We start from the raw sequence: 16,340 nt of genomic DNA on the forward strand, positions 1-16,340 counted from the left end.
AGAAACTTAAGTCTGTGAAACTAACTTCTAATGGCATGGATATCCCACATACACACCATCATATTTGTCTGATGCTCTATTTCAAAATATTTTTCAATTAAATGCTACCTAAAATCATCTTTATCCCTAAAGAGTACCCTTAATGGGTCCAGTATTCCCAACATAACACTCAGGTTGAATTCTATTCTTGCAGTTCAATTTGGATGGTACAATTTCCATTTTCATCTTCAAAACAAATGCAGTGCTGTCATTCTCCTAGGTTCAGCTGGCTTTTCTCCAAGAATTACCAAACTATAACACCAGCAGAACATGAATAGATCTTGATATAGTAGACAAGAGCAAAATTATATTATAGGCTTCTATAAATCGCTGCTCCTCCTGTCCTCTACATATGAATAAAGATGAATTGTATTATGTATTTTCTCCAGGCAACTTTTCAAAGCCAAAAAAAAAATTTGATTTATGATACCTTTCAAACATCAACTTTTAGAGTCTCCTATTCATTCACATTGAAGTCTTAGTGATGTAACACTAAGGTCTCTTTTAAAAGGTCTACTTATCCCCTCTGCTGTCCAATATAGCTCAGAATTGGTGTGTGAGCTGTATCCAAGTAGGTAATTCTCTGCAAAGAGGTTTCCTTAAACCAGCTCAGTAATCAGTTGCTCATTCATTAAACAACTTGCTTAAGAAATGCATGTGCATACACTTAGTTCTTTATGCTCAGTAGCTAAATGTTTTTGTTTCAGAGATGTGAGAAAAAACTAAGATCTTTTGGATATAGTCCTCCAAATATTCAGTTATTTTGGTAGCAATGCTTGTGAAGACACTATAGGGTGCCTCACAGATATTAGTTATTCTTATTGTTATTGTGGAAGCTGAATAATCATTTAACAATGGGCAGCATGATGGCACAAGAGTCATTTGTAAAAAAACACATATTGCCCTTTCCTTACACTTGGGAAAAACCCTTGGGGAAAATCTTATTTTGAGTCTTTCCATTCAGCCATCTATCTCTTATTGTCCTAATGTTTTAGAACATATAATAAGCACAAATCCATAAACTAATCCCTTGTCTAGTGCCATCATAAGTACCTGACTCACAAACATTTTATTAAATGAAAGAAGAAATTCTTCTTTCAATTCATCACCTCCTCTGCAAAGGCCCTTTTAAACCTTTTCTCTCCAAAGTAGGTAGAACTGACCACTCCTTCCTGTGCAACCCCAATCTACCATTTACAGACTTCTAATACAATGCAAATTAATACCATATCTCAATTTTTCACTTAAATTTCCACCTCCCCCTAAGAAAAAAAGAAGAAGAGTATGAGTAACAATGTAAAGAGAGAAAGTGATGACTAGGAAAAAATGTGGGGAAAAGAACGTGGGAATAAAGAAAATGATGGTCATTCATCATCACCTAACTTTGAAATTATCTACCTTTTGAAATCCTCTTGTGAAAATAATTTAATAGTCCGAGGCTAGAGACAAGAAGATTGACAGAAAAAGTTAGGTTCCCCAGAATTTCTATTGCTGCATTTGTGTGTCTTGGAGTAGTCTGGAAGTCATTGCTCCTCTATTCTGACTCCCCCTCCCTCCATAAACTACAGAACTAACATCCCAAAACTTCATCCATTTTCCCAAAATTATTTGGTGTGCAACTACTATGTACCAGGAACACTGCCATGCGCTAAATATACAATGAAGAACAACAAACATGGTCCTTGCAATCATGGACATTACAGCCTAGTGAGAGAGGCAGACATTAAGAAGATAATTACAGAAATAAATGTACATCTGTAACTCTGAGGATAGTTATGAAGAGTGGGGCATGTGCTAGAAGAAAACAAATTAAGGATTTGACCCAATCATCAAAGCAATGTTCCCATGGAAAAGGGATGCTGGAGTGGAGATGTGAGGGTTGAGTGTCAGTTAACAGGTTGGGTTGGTGGAAAAACATTCCACGCAGAATTTACCAGGATAAGTATGCACAGACTCCATGAAGAAAGTAAATATGAATGAAAGTCAAATTGCCATGTGGGCAAGATTTTAGGAAGAACCTCCTCATTCATTTACAATATCACCATCAATATATTTTAAAAGAAATGTAGGCCCTGCAATCTGTTTCAATTTCAGGGGATGAAGATTTAAAGAGATAAGTGGATTTCATAGGCCAGTAGTGGAGGTCAGGCCAGTCAGAGTAATGGTCCTGTACTTGGGTCTGTTGTTGCATATGGCCTACTGACAGGAGTTTTGCTTTTTATTTTTTCTTCCTTTTTTTAATTATCTTTTTTTTAAGGATACACAGATCACACAAAATGTTACATTAAAAAATATAAGAGGTTCCCATATACCCCATTCCCCACACCCCTGACTCCTCCCATATCAACAACCTCTTTCATCAGTGTGGCACATTCATTGCATTTGATGAATACATTTTGGTATGCTGCTACACAGCATTGATGGTAGTTTACATTGTAGTTTACACTTTCTCCTAGTCCATTCAGTGGGTTATGGCAGGATATATAATGTCCTATATCTGTCCCTGCAATATCATCCAGGACAACTCCAAGTCCTGAAAATGCCCCCATATCACATCTCTTCTTCCCTCTTCATGCCCTCAGCAACTCCCATGGCCACTGTCTCCACATCAATGATACTGTTTCTTTCATTGCTAGAGTCATAATAATTCCAGTGTAGAATACCAGTAAATCCGCTCTAATCCACAATCCATATTTTATCCCTCTATCCTGAGGACACTGGAATGGTGATATCCACTCCACTTCTAAATCGAGGGGGGCTTAGATCCCACATGGTTGATGGAATTCTCTGCTTGTAACCGTAGACACTCTCGGTTCCCTGGTGTGGTGGTTCACCTCCCTGTTAGCTGACCTGGGTAAGTCTAAAGAACTGGAGAGTAGGTTTTGCAACTCTGCTGAGGCTCAGGGCCTAGCTGGCACATGGATAGTCCAGAGATTCAAGTCTCCTGAGCATACACCAACCCCAGCGCCAACCACAGGTTCAGTAAAAGTGACAGAAGAGGCATGTGTAGAAAGGCCACATCTGAGTCCAACTCCATCACACTCAGGAGCACAAGTTCCAAAGTAGGGCCCACTGGCAAGGCTGAACTCCAGAGCCATCTGTCATGACTGTAGAACCTGGGTGACTCTGTAGCCCTCAGGAGCACCACTACCTGGGGTTGTATCTACTTTGGCTATCTCTGAGATCCTACTGAGATGTGTGTAACTGCGACCCCTTTGATGACCTCCTGAATTATTTTGAAGTCTCTTAGCCACATAAATTCAGTCATCTTTACAATTTCCCCCTTTTATTCAAGGTCTTTTTCTAGTTGTATCATCAACCAGTACTTGGTAGTAATCCCTTGGTACCAGGGAGACGCATCCTCAGGAGTCATGCATTTACATGCTGAGTTTGGCTTAGAGAGTGACCACATTTGAGCAACATGGAGGCTCTCAGGATGTAACTCTTAGGCACCTTGCAGCTAGGCCTTGTTGAAATTTCAAGCATACAAGCTCATAAGCATAGTCATCAGAATCAAGCACCCATCATGGGTCATCCTTCTTCACTGGTCTTTACCCTTGTACTTGGGGGATTGTCACTGCTCTATTGGGGAGTGCGACAGAGTTTCCTGGAATGGGAACTCAGCCCTCCCTCAGTTGTCATGTGAAACTCTACCCTCTGTGTCAATACCCAACGAATAGCCGAACATATCTATATACCCTATATGGATGCCCTGGAGAACTCCATCCTACCCATGCATCCCCCATCAATGACACCCCACATCAGTGCTCCTTCCCTGCCATAGTTGAAAACCTCCGTGATCCAAAACTTCCCCAAAAATGAAGTCTAATGTATTGCTAAATTCGATTAATAGGAAAATGAAATAGTAATGGTAGGTTTAAAGATTAGAAATAAAATACATAATTTAGAAAAAATAAAAATAAAAAATAAATTGGGGTATTAAAAAATGAAAAATATTTTTAAAATTTTTCAGTGTTTTGCCTTTCATCACTGTAATAGGTGTTGCCCTGTATGTACAGTGGCAAGGCAATCTCTTCCACTTCTTCATCAGTGTCTACATCCTTTTATTATTATTATTATTATTATTATTATGTCTTCAAAAAAGTTTTAGGTCATAGTAAAGTCCCATATAGAATATAGGGAACTTGAACTTTGCTTTTGCTTTTTTATTTTTGTTTTTCACAAAAAAGGAAACATACTCTATAGCTCTTCTAAATCTCATTTTTAAATTTATATAGCAAACATCTCCCCATATAAAAAAAAAAATACAAGTTTTCAACATTACTTTTAAGTGTTAAAAATTATTCCATCCTATAATTCTAACACAAATTCTTGAACTAGACCTTAATTATTGGACATTTGTATTATCTCTTTAATATCAAAACAACATTTTACTGTGGGTAAATTTTTGTATCTATCCTTTACAATTTTAATGTAAATGGTGTTGGGATCAGGTGCAATTTCTGGAGTCAAACAAACCTGGTTCAAATTCTAGTTATACCACTTACCAGCTGTGTGATTCGGGCAAATCAATCAATATGTAAACCTCAACTTCCTCTTCTGGAAAATGAGAATAACAGTACCTATTTTACCTGGTTGTTGAAAGGCTTAGATGAGATAATACAAACACATATCAAGATATGGGCACATATGTATTAAAAAATAATAGCTATTACTTATATTTGAAAAATTCTGTCTATAATTAAAACTTTTGGTATATATTGCCAAATTGCCTTCCAAAAAGATAACATATATTTGTTTTCTATCAGTTATGAGTGAGACAGCCCAAGAAAGTACATTCTTTATATAGTAGAGTTTTCACCACATTATCACTGCTTCAACAATTTTGTTGTAGGAAAGATCTAGTTAAAAAGCTGTAGCAGAAGCAGTATATGTCCTGTCCATATCTCCCTGGGTCCCTTTATTACATTCATATACATCAGTTACTCCTGTGCTTTCAGTCCCAACACTCCCCTAACTCTAGGAATAGTCCTGTTTTAGTTTTGCCTTAGCCACTGTCACAAACGCCCCATGATAGGTCAGCGTAAAGCAGAGGAATTTGACTTTTTCAGCAGCGAGGCTGCTTCCCCCGCGACAGCAGTGTCTGGCTGGCCCGTAGCCCTTTGAGGTCCTTGGCTTTCCTCCCCTTTCTCTTCTGGGTTCTGCTGTTGACGATTCCTTCCAACTCTTCCCCCTGGCTTTATCTCCTTCGCCTGAATTTCTTCTGCTTATAAAGGACTCCAGTAATCTGGATTAAGGCCTAACTTCGTTCAGTTTGGCCACACCTCAACTAAGACAACATCTTCAAGAGATCCTATTTACAATGGGTCCACACCCACAAGAAGAGAAATTAAGAACATGTGTTTTGTGGGGTATATGATTCAACCCACCATAAGCCCTTACTCAAAGGATGACATGTGGGTGTGTAATATAAATACCCCAGCTTCTTTGCTCCTACATGAGAACAATACTGAGGTATGACCCACACTGCCCTCAAAACTCACCTGTGGGATTGAAACTGGTGCCCTCGATGGCAGGGGTTCTTAACCTTTTTTGTTCCATGGACCCCTTTGTCAGTCAGGTGAAAACTATGAACACTATATGTGTGTTACTTAATAAATACATCACACTCACATCAACAAGTCCCCACAAGAATGGTTTTTTGAATTTCAATTCAAGCTCACAGACCCCTAGTTAAGAACCCCTGCTCTATGGCTTTGCTTGTACAGCCTCCTCTTTCCTGACCCAGTCCCCATGCCCTTACCATTTTTTTTTTCTGGGAACATTCACAGAATATCTCATTTCAAAGTCTGCTTCTGAGAAAGAGTCAAAATTAATATCTTTGTTGTAGAAGTTCAAATATAAGTTCTTTGCCAAAAATATTTTATTTTGTCACATTCCTTCTAACAGAAAAATGACATTTTATTTCTTCCTTGGGAATTATCATACCCTGACATTGTTTCATTTTATAAATGGAAGAAAAACTAGAGAGAATAGAAGAAGCAATATGGTTTGTGTCGTAATGGAAATTGTCCTCTTGTGATGAGTGCTCAGGTACTAAAATCTAATCTATATCTGCTAATAACTAGCTGTGTGATCCTGAGCAAGTCATTCACCATGGATTAGCCTCAGAATCAGAATATCTACTGATATTACACAGGGCTGAAGAATATGTGCTGGCTATCTCTAGGGTTTCTTAATGTCTATGGAAATATTGATATCTGGGAAGGCAGACTTCAGAATGGAGTTTACATATGCCCTTATTCCTTAACTTTCATATTTCTTTGAAGATATCCACATTTTTATCATGTGCTTCCTCATTCCAAGCTCATTTTTCTACTTTCTTGGTCTCTTAGGGAGGCCTGTATTTCAGCCTTTGATGAGGAGACGGTTCTCTCCCTGCTGCTATAGAAAATCCATCATTCATGCCCCCTGTGAATTTCCAACTCCTTTATTCAATATATTATCCAACCATGCAGCTTCAAAGCTTTAATATTCTCAGAGCAGGAATGTCTGAAGTCGATAAAAAATTAAGAAAAACTGGATCCACATCACTAAACTTCTTGTTTGTACAATCTGAGTGAGCAGGGCCCTCTAAATTCAGATACCACAGAGAGGGAGAAGAGACAGTCCTGAGATGAAGAGCCGCTTCCTCTTCCTGCGCTCTTGTGAAGGGATGACATATTATTAAAGAAACAGAAGAAAGACCCGAGAAGTTCAAAGTTTTCTCTGTAAGGGAGCAGGCTCCATGGTTCTCTCTCACAGTAAGAAAGAGTTTGAAAACTCAGCCAACAACTGGATTGGTAGCGTTGGCAACTTCTGACTGGGAACACAAACTTTAAAAGAAATAAAGCTCATCTCTACCTAAGGAAAAATTTACACCTCAAACAAAGCATCTACACACCCACAAGACTGGAACATATTTTTAAAGTATGTTCATATCTAGAGGTGGCAATGATGTTCACTGTACACTGCATTCCTAGTAGCATTGTTCACATTTGTGAAAAACTGGTAACAACCCAAATGTCCAAATATCTACTGACAAGGATATGGATAAGTAAATGAAAAACAGTTAAATCCACACAAGTGTCTATTCATCAGCAAGGATAGTTAATGAACCACATCAAATGAAATATCAGAAATGAACCTTTAAACATAATGCTGATTTAAAAAAGAAAATCGCAGAAGACTATGAAGCAGTGGTATCATTTTTCATGAAGCTCCAAGAAAGCAAAAATAAACTAACTATTGATAAGGAATACCTATACATATGATAAAAACTATTTTAAAGAGAGAAAAATAAATGCAAAATTAAAATTAATAAATGCAAAATAATTATCTCCTGTTGGAGGTAGGTGGAGAAGTGAAGACTGGAGAGGAGCACATAGGTAGGAGCAACTATCAGTGTTCTAGTTCTTATACAGTGCTGGGTTCATGGGCACTCACTTTATTATTATGCTTTGGACCATCACATGCTTTCCATACTATTATCTTGTAAGTATAAATATGACCTAAGAAAGAAATTTAAAGTGAATAAATATGACTGAATCTTAAAATGGGGGAAAAAGCTGAACGAATAAGCAAAATGGACTCTCAACATTCACATTTGTAGCATTTATTAATGTGTTACTCTCCCAAGTTATTACTGCCAGTTGACCCATGTGGAATAGCCAGTATCGCATATAAGTCCCTTCATAAATCTGGAATAATAATTCCTAATCTATCAAATTCACAGATGTCCTAAAAGATTAACAGAAATTAAAAATATGAGTTGGTAAACTAGAAATATTTCACAAATGTTATGTGGCCTTTTATCATCTTCCTAAGCCTACCCCAGGAAAATGTTTGAGGACAAAAAAGAGAAAGGCAAAAACTTTCAGGAATATTAAAGAACAAAAATGGTAATGATCAAAGAGCAAAATTACTTAAGAGCAGAATTAATTCAGAGACATCTGTTAATTGATCCAGAGCCTTTGCTTATTTTTCTTTCGTGTTCATATTCTCTTGATATTTATAGAAATGTGACAGGTTAAAGAACAAAAATGAGCAAATCACAATCTGTGCAATTTATGTTAAGCATTGAGCCAATCTGAGAGCAGATGTCCATACATATCTCAGGTGCTTTATAATTTCACATCCCTAAAAGCTGCACCCACCCACCTGTATGGTCTTTTTAAAAGTAAAATTCTGTTAGGTCAAACAAAACAGTAGATACAGTTTGGAAATTCAGGTTTTATTATTGCTATTATGATCATGTATCAGAAGCAAATATTTAATTTCTCAGGATATTTGATTATTTATAAAATGAAGAGTTCAAATTTACAAAAATATATTTTACAATATTTTCCAAAATATTTGCTTGAAGTAAACAAAATTAGTAAAAAATTTAAAAATCAGTTAAATGATTGAGAGATATTTAACTCTATGATCGTAAATTGTATTGATCTGCCAAAGGAATGCCAATGCAAAGTACTAGAAATATCTTGGCTTTTATAAAGGGTATTTATTGGGGGTAAAAGCTTACAGTCCCAAGGCCCTTAAAAGCCCAACTGAAGGCACCATAAGAGATGCTTTCTCACCAAAGTTGTCACATGTTGAAGCAAGATGGCCGCCAACCTCTGGCTGGTCTCAACTTCCCTTTCTAGGCTAACTTTTTCTCTTGAGCTCCATGGGCCCAGACTCTTGAGGATTCATGCTTGAGTGATCCTATAGTCAGTTCTCTCCCAGGATAGGGCTTGTTTCTTTCCTGGTGTCCTATATCAGTCCCAGTTCTGCATTTTTCCCAATCTCAGCTAAAAGCTATCAGGCATAATGTCTCATCACTCCCTGGGGCCTAGGCTGTTTGAAGCTTCTCCTTTCTTTCACATGGCAGAATCAAAAATGACAGAGCTCTCTTCTTGTATCTCAGTGAGAGTCCATGTATATCAGACCCAGTAAAGAGAATGGGAATTCAACCTGAGTCAAACCCACTGACATAGTTGAATCAAAAGTCCTTAATCAATCTTAACAGATAATCTAATCAAAAACCCCTCAACTGAATTTAATGCAATCAAAGGGGATCACACCCAGAGGAATAGATTAGTTTATAAGCATAATCTTTCTCTTTTTGGGATTCATTGAATAATCGCAAACTGCCACAGTAACTTGGTTAATTTTTTTCTTCCTGGTGAATGGGTCGAATTGTTTTTTTTTTAACACAATTGACGAATTCAGTGACTTGACAAAGTTTTGGTCTCAATGCTTCTAATAACATTCCTACATGACCAGGGCCACCAGGATGAGCATTTCCAAGCTCACCCCAAGCTTGTTTATCATAGGTAAAATAACTGAGCTTTAAAATAATCGGGTTCTGGCACCTCACTTAGGGAGAAGAGTGGCAAACAGTCACATAGTCACAGTGGAAAAGCAGAAGCATGGAGAAGTGCAATGATTTCCTCAAGGCCACATGAAGACAAATCTAAGAATAGAAAATGTTTTCTACCAATCAGTTTAATGAGTTGTATTTCTAACATTGTGTTACCTTCTTTTTTAACTTAGATCACAGAAAGGAAGAAGCACAACTACCATTTGAACATCATTTTATACTGGATTTTTGTTTCATTACCGACTGACCAGTATAGGGAACAACTTTCTCCCCCTCTCCTCTGGTTTGTCCCTACACTCACTGGGAGGAGAAAACTTCCATCAAAACCTCGTCTCCCTTCTCAGGAGAGTGTTGGAAGGTAGAGAACGCCCTCTGTACCACCTGTGAGAGGTGAGTGAAACAGGCCTGCTGTTAGCTACCTGAAGCTGGTTGGCAAAGTGTATTGGCACTTGTTCTTCAACGTAGTTTTAACTAACAGACATCCTAAGCAATAATTCTCAGTTTGTAGACTCTAGGATTTAAATTAAATGTAAGAAAGAGGCCTCCTGCAGCCTCAGTTTACCAGAGTTTGCTTTTCAAGAAGGGTAAGGTCATGATCAGCTATTAATAAATACAAGGGAGCTATCAACCACCACCTGATGTCAGGGTTGTCTGAGCTGCTTTAATTCAACATGCTCTCTCCCAATCACAAGTGTAAGGAGGCTTTGATGAAAACATCAATACCTTGTTTTCCTTAGATATTAAATACAGAGGTATCCACACTGGTCAATGTGACAGGGATGGAACAAATTCTTTCAAGACAGACTATTAGCTCTGCTGGCCTATAAGGAGGCAAAGTTCTAGATGCTGTTGAATGAAATTCTTACTAGACAGCATGGGAGAAACAGTAAGAATTCCTAGGTGTGGAGGTGCCCCAATAAAAGCCAGGTGATCTGCAAATGATGGCCCAGTTCCTATATGGCTCCTGAGGTCTGATGTCTCTCATTGCGGTCCTTTCCAGGTCCACCCATTTGATTCTCCCCTAGCAGCAGGCTCATTCCCTTCCCACTACAGATTTCATTGATGCCCTAACCAGATCCCCTTTCCCAGACCTGGGCTGTGGATGTTGGATACTAACAGCTCCTCCTCTACCTTGCCTCTCTTGTAGATACCAAAGAGATTATAGACCACCTCCCAGTAGCTATTAGTCAATGACTGTTGTTGTTCTATAATAGCCCAGCCCAGTTGTCTCTGATCACAAACAATATAGTTCATTTCAGTCAGGTTGAGGCTACACTTCACCTTTGTTTAGCTTCTCCTGCCAGATTCTGCTTCCTTCACTTCCTTACAGTTTTCACCTGAGAGCACTGTCTTGATTAATTTATTTGCATAAAAATCCCTTTATCAAGTACTGCTTCTGGAAGACCCAATCTTAAGACACTTCTCAAGCAAACTTTTCAGGATCAGTTCTCAGACCACTAGAACTCCCTTTTGGTAGTCTCCAGTCTTCTTTCCCAGTCATGAAAAAGCCTCACCCCCTCACCACCACCTTGTTTTGCTCAGAATGTCTATCTTCTTTCCTCCATCTTGTCTATAAACCCTGTTCTCCATTTCTCCTCTAATTATTTTTCTTCCCTTGTTCTTCCTATTCTTTTTGTGTTCTTTCAGTTATCATATACACCCACAGACCAAATCATTAGCAATAAAAAATCTAGCTTCCTTTTTCTCAAGGGTAGGAAGGGCTTTATCTCCAAATGCTCCAATGAACTAAAGAAGAATCTTTCAGTATTTTTATGATATTTAAAATTAATATATATGTATATGTGTATAAAGTGCCTGACAGATAGTAGGTGTTCAATAAAAGACAGTTAATAGTATCACTTTATCTGCATGTGTCAATCATTCTCTGTTCCAATTATGCTCTGCAATAAGCAACAAGGACCTTGAGCTTTCATGTCAGCCTCACCAGATTTCTAAGCTAATGAGAAGAAAGCCTAAAAACAGATTAGGATGTTTGAACCCTTAGATCTGCATCTTTTCCTCAATTCCAATCATAGGTCCCCTCAGGGGACTAGAAGATGTTTGGAAATCTGCATAAGCTTCATCCATTCCCTCTCTGCAACCAGAGCCAATTCCTATATTCTCATTCACTAGCCGTGATCTCACTTAATCCAGAAGTAATACCCTAGAACCAAAACACTATTCTCTTCCTAAAGATAGTTATCACCACTTTCCAGAGACTATATGGGATACTCACCCCTATCCGATCCAAGTGTACATTGCCATTGATGACTAGTCATTTTTTCCAGGGGTTGACTCTATAAATTTAACTCCCTCCATTATCTGCTCCTCTCAGCGATGGGCTGCACTTAAAACATGCACCTAACAATTGGCATGACCAAAGTCTCCCAACTGCAGGTCACTGTTCTTTCTACAACTTTAGGGTACCATCTGGGAACTAGTCAGCATTGGAAAGGAGCATCTTTTTGTTTTGTTTTAATGAGCTTAATATAAACTTCACCTGAACCAATGTCTTTGCTTTTCTGCTTCTGCCCAGTTCTGCTTCCCTCACTCTTTATGGGTTTCACCTGAGAGCACACCCTTATTAAATCATTTGCACAAGAATCCCCATCTAAGGCTCTACTCAAGTGGGAAGTACTTGAGAAATAAATAGAAATCAAGTGTAGTAATGAATACAAAAGAAACTCAGAAATGAAAAACATTTAGAAAAGAAAATAATTTCACTTACAAAAAAATTTTCAACGGTGTCCAAGATTTAGAAGAACTAGCTAACCAAATTTAAGTAAATATAACAGACGTTTAGAAAATTAGAAGATTTTCCAGATTACACGGTTATAGTTAGTCTCTTTGTGATGGGAAAGCTCCTTAGGCAATTTTTACATTTGTAAGAGTTGTCATATAACAATGTTGTAAAACTCAGGAGTAAATTTAGTTTCATTAGGAAATAGGAAATGGATTAAAGTTTTCTTTTGGAGACTGGAGCCAGTGAGTTGCCTGGTTTTGTTTTGTTGTTTTGTTGTTTCCTGACTGTTGAGTACGATGGTGCACACTAATTTATAATGCAGGCAGGTCAAGTAGGATAATTTTGTTTCACATGGGCTATATTTTACATTTCTTAGAGATAAAATTATGGATTTCATCAGGGATATGCCTTCATTTTTTACTTCCAAAGGTTCTGTTTTCAGTAGTTCTTTATTTCTGCTTAAGCATCCCCAAAAGACTTGTCCAGCACATAAAATCCCACAGGGTTCCACGAGCTCATTACCTTGCCACAATATGGAACAACTCTTGTAAAAACAATCTCAATAGGGTTTTAGAGCCAATCATTTTAAAATAAACTCATATTGGAAAAACACATTTTCCAGATAGAAATTCTCATGATAATTGACCAGTTTCTTTATCAAATTCAGCTCTCTTTCCAGCCTGAGCTTGCCTCTTTGGAAAGAACATAATCTTTTAAGAAATACATAGTTCAAAAATAAGAAGTGACTATGTTATAGTCTTTTATTACCTAACTAAAATAGATTTGCATATTAACAGAGAATTTTTCTAAGGATACCATCTACCATCTACTTGGACCCCCTCCAAAACAAAGTCCTATTCTAATCATTATGATATGCAATGCCTATGAAATAATGCACCTCACTTATTTACCACCTCTAGATAATATTTAACACAGAAGGCTACATCATTTCCCTCATGGAATTCCTGTTTTCCCTAGGTCAATTCATATTTTCCACAATGAAAATTCAAAAATTTTAAAAACTATTCTCCCTCTCAACCAATTTCACTCTAAGATCTTAAAGTAAAATGCTTTAAACTTAAGTAAAAAACATACAAAATAAACATTTAGCACTAACCTTGTGCCATGCAAAGGAATTCCATTTCTGCTTGCAAAAGAAAATGGAGAATTGAAAGACTTTTGGCAGTAATTCAGATCTTAAAGTCCACTTTTGCTACAACTTTATAGCTACCTGAAGCAAGCATAACTTTTACAGATAAATTTGTATAGGGCTGACCTAATGTGTTACCATAAAGTGCACTGGGTAGATGTCACAGCAGTAGATGTTTAGTCTATTTAGTCCTGAGTCTTGCTCAGCAATGGGTAATGCTATCATTAATCCACCCAGGGCAAACCCCCCATATGATAATTAAGAACAAACTTTTTTTTAAGTAACCATACAGTGACACTCTCAATAGCCCTAATTGTGAAAATTAATTTTGTATTAAATTCACCTGTCAGATAATATACCATAAAAGTCCATTTCAGCTGCACAATGTTGTTTGTTATAGCAGCAGCACCTCAGGTTCAGGTATTCAACATGTGAATTACAGAGCCATCATCATTAGAGCTTCAACTTGGATTAAAAACTGGTATTAATTTGCCTAGAGTTAGTGTTGTATGATTGGCATGAAAAATACATCTCTAGGCAGAAAGCTAGAAGATCCTAAGCAATATTCTAGTCCAGAATTTATCTGATGCGCAGTGTTTTACGCTAGCCAGACTCTATAAGACATTGATCAAGAAAGGCATTTTCCTGCTCATTCTTCAAAAAAAAATCCGAGTTCGATACTGATTGCTGACATTGCTGCTCACTTAGATCCTTAGAAAAGTGATACAATTTGAAATCTCCTAAATTCTTCTCAAGATCCCAGGAGGAAAATGGCACACACGCACACACACACACACATACATGGAAGGACTGGGAGTCTCACCTTTGTCTTTCAGAGACCCTAGGCACGCCAGAGTAATGTATTGATTACTTTGGGTAATCAATAAATGGTTAAAAGAAGGAAAAAATGAAAGCAGTCCATTGTTTACAAGGAAAGATACAGTAAGATGCCTAAGAAAAAAGTGTGTGGCCCTTGCTTTCTCATTTTTCATCCTTCCCTTTGGTTCTGCTCACTCAGAATTACTCATTAAATATTCAGCAGAACTAAGGATTTCATGTTTACCCTTGTAGCATCACAAAGCAAATCACTCATTAACTTTGCAAACTACATAAAAAGATCTTCTCTTGACTTTGCTCTCATCCCTATTACACTGAAGTTTGGAAGGTCTCCCCGACTCTGTCCAGTAAAATGGAGAAAGGGAAGGACAGGATGATTTATTTTCCCTTATTTTCTCTCAAAATTCCAGCTAAAAATGGTAAATGAGGACAGAATCCTGCTACCAGTCATTGTTTGAAGGTGACTTCATTTTGATGAAAGTTGCAAATAGACAGAATATATTAACTCGGGTTTGAACTTTAAGACAACTCTTTCTCTCATCAACTGATGTCCCACTGGTACATAGTTGAATGGTAAGGGATATCGGCCATTTTAGTCCTCATTAAATTTTTGGCCACAAGCCATTGAACTAAATTCAATAAGCTGAAGCTTTGGAATCTGCATTAATTCTTTCAACAAAGGCTTTTTCCTGGACAATGAAGCTTTGAGTACAATTTGCTGTCTTAACTGTAGAAGGTTCACAGGGAGTTCACAGGGATGAAATTAATTGGGTTCTCTATTGTTCTTTCCTTTCCTTTCCCACCCCCATCCATTAAAAACTTCTATAGACCTCAAATGCTATTGTCCTTCATTTGGTGAAATTTAATTCAGTTAAAATTTACAAAACAGCAACAGAATATATTACCCTATGAGAAGAAAGTCTGTTCTAGTAAGAAAAACAAAATAACTTTAAATTGCTCATTTGATCCTTGTACTCAAACCACTTATAATCTTATTCCAGACAATTTAAGAGAAATCCCAACTGGTCTTTGATGAGACTTAAATAGTAACCTTGCCAATCTGATTCCATATTTTACCTAGGGTTTATTTCCTAGTCCTAAAGAAGAGTGCTGGACATAAGATTATTCATACAGAAATGCCCCCTAAACACTGGGAGAGAAGTCCATTTGTGCCTTTTCCAGATATCAAGGTTATAATCAAGGTCACTATCTTTTATTTCATGCACCTAAGGAAGGAAATGGTATAAAAATGAAGATCAGTGGTAGCGAAAAAGCCATTCTTAGAGTGGGAAAACAATCAGTTCTCCTGTAAAGTCTTCTTTATGAAAACGATTCAAATACTATACTGTACTTTATGAATAGATGTAACTTACATAAATCCTCACCATGATAATAAGTATTGACTTTTCTAATATCTTTCAAGAAAGAGTAAGCCATGGCCTTTCCCCACCCACTGCCCCCTTATGGAAGACATACCCAGGGTATAGTATACACCATGCAGGTAACACTGCATTCTGGCTTATACTTTTTTAGTACAATTTTATTATAGTGAGATGGAAAGAGTACTGGATGTCAAGTGCGAAAAAGTGGCTTCTAGTTCCAGCTTAACTATTTGCTAGCCCCAATGCCTTGAGCAGGCATCTTAATTCTCTGAACCTCAGCTTTCTCCTCTACAAAATGCCCAAATTGGGCTATGTGAGCTAATGAATGTGAAGACACTTTACAAAACTTTCTATCCCTGTATAAATGTAGGAATGATCATGGTGATGACTGTGATGATCATGTTATTCATCATTTTATGAAGGGAGCAGAAGCTCTTTAAGAGCAGGAATGATACTAGAACCTTCCTAGAAATTGCCACATACACCAAGAACAGCTATTCAGAATGTACCAAGTAACCCAAAAATCTTTTTGATCCACAGACTAGTCAAGCTGGATGGGACCCAAGGGTTCATGTGGCACAGCTTTATCATATCATAGGTCAGAAACCTGAGCTCAAAAGTGACTCTCCAAGTAACACAGGAAGGTGGTGGCACACATGGAACCAGACCACACTCCCCCTGAACAGGATCTACTGCTCTTGCCTCTGCACTACCAGGCCAGACTTGGACGGGTTTCATTCTGGGCAAAGATACAGCATGTAAATGTTAGCTCGTGATAAAAGGGGCAGTCCCTTTTATCAGCCTCCATGAGCAGCTGACTTAATA

Source organism: Dasypus novemcinctus, chromosome 3 (genome assembly GCF_030445035.2).
Source record: "Dasypus novemcinctus isolate mDasNov1 chromosome 3, mDasNov1.1.hap2, whole genome shotgun sequence".
Classification (NCBI taxonomy): Eukaryota; Metazoa; Chordata; class Mammalia; order Cingulata; family Dasypodidae; genus Dasypus; species Dasypus novemcinctus.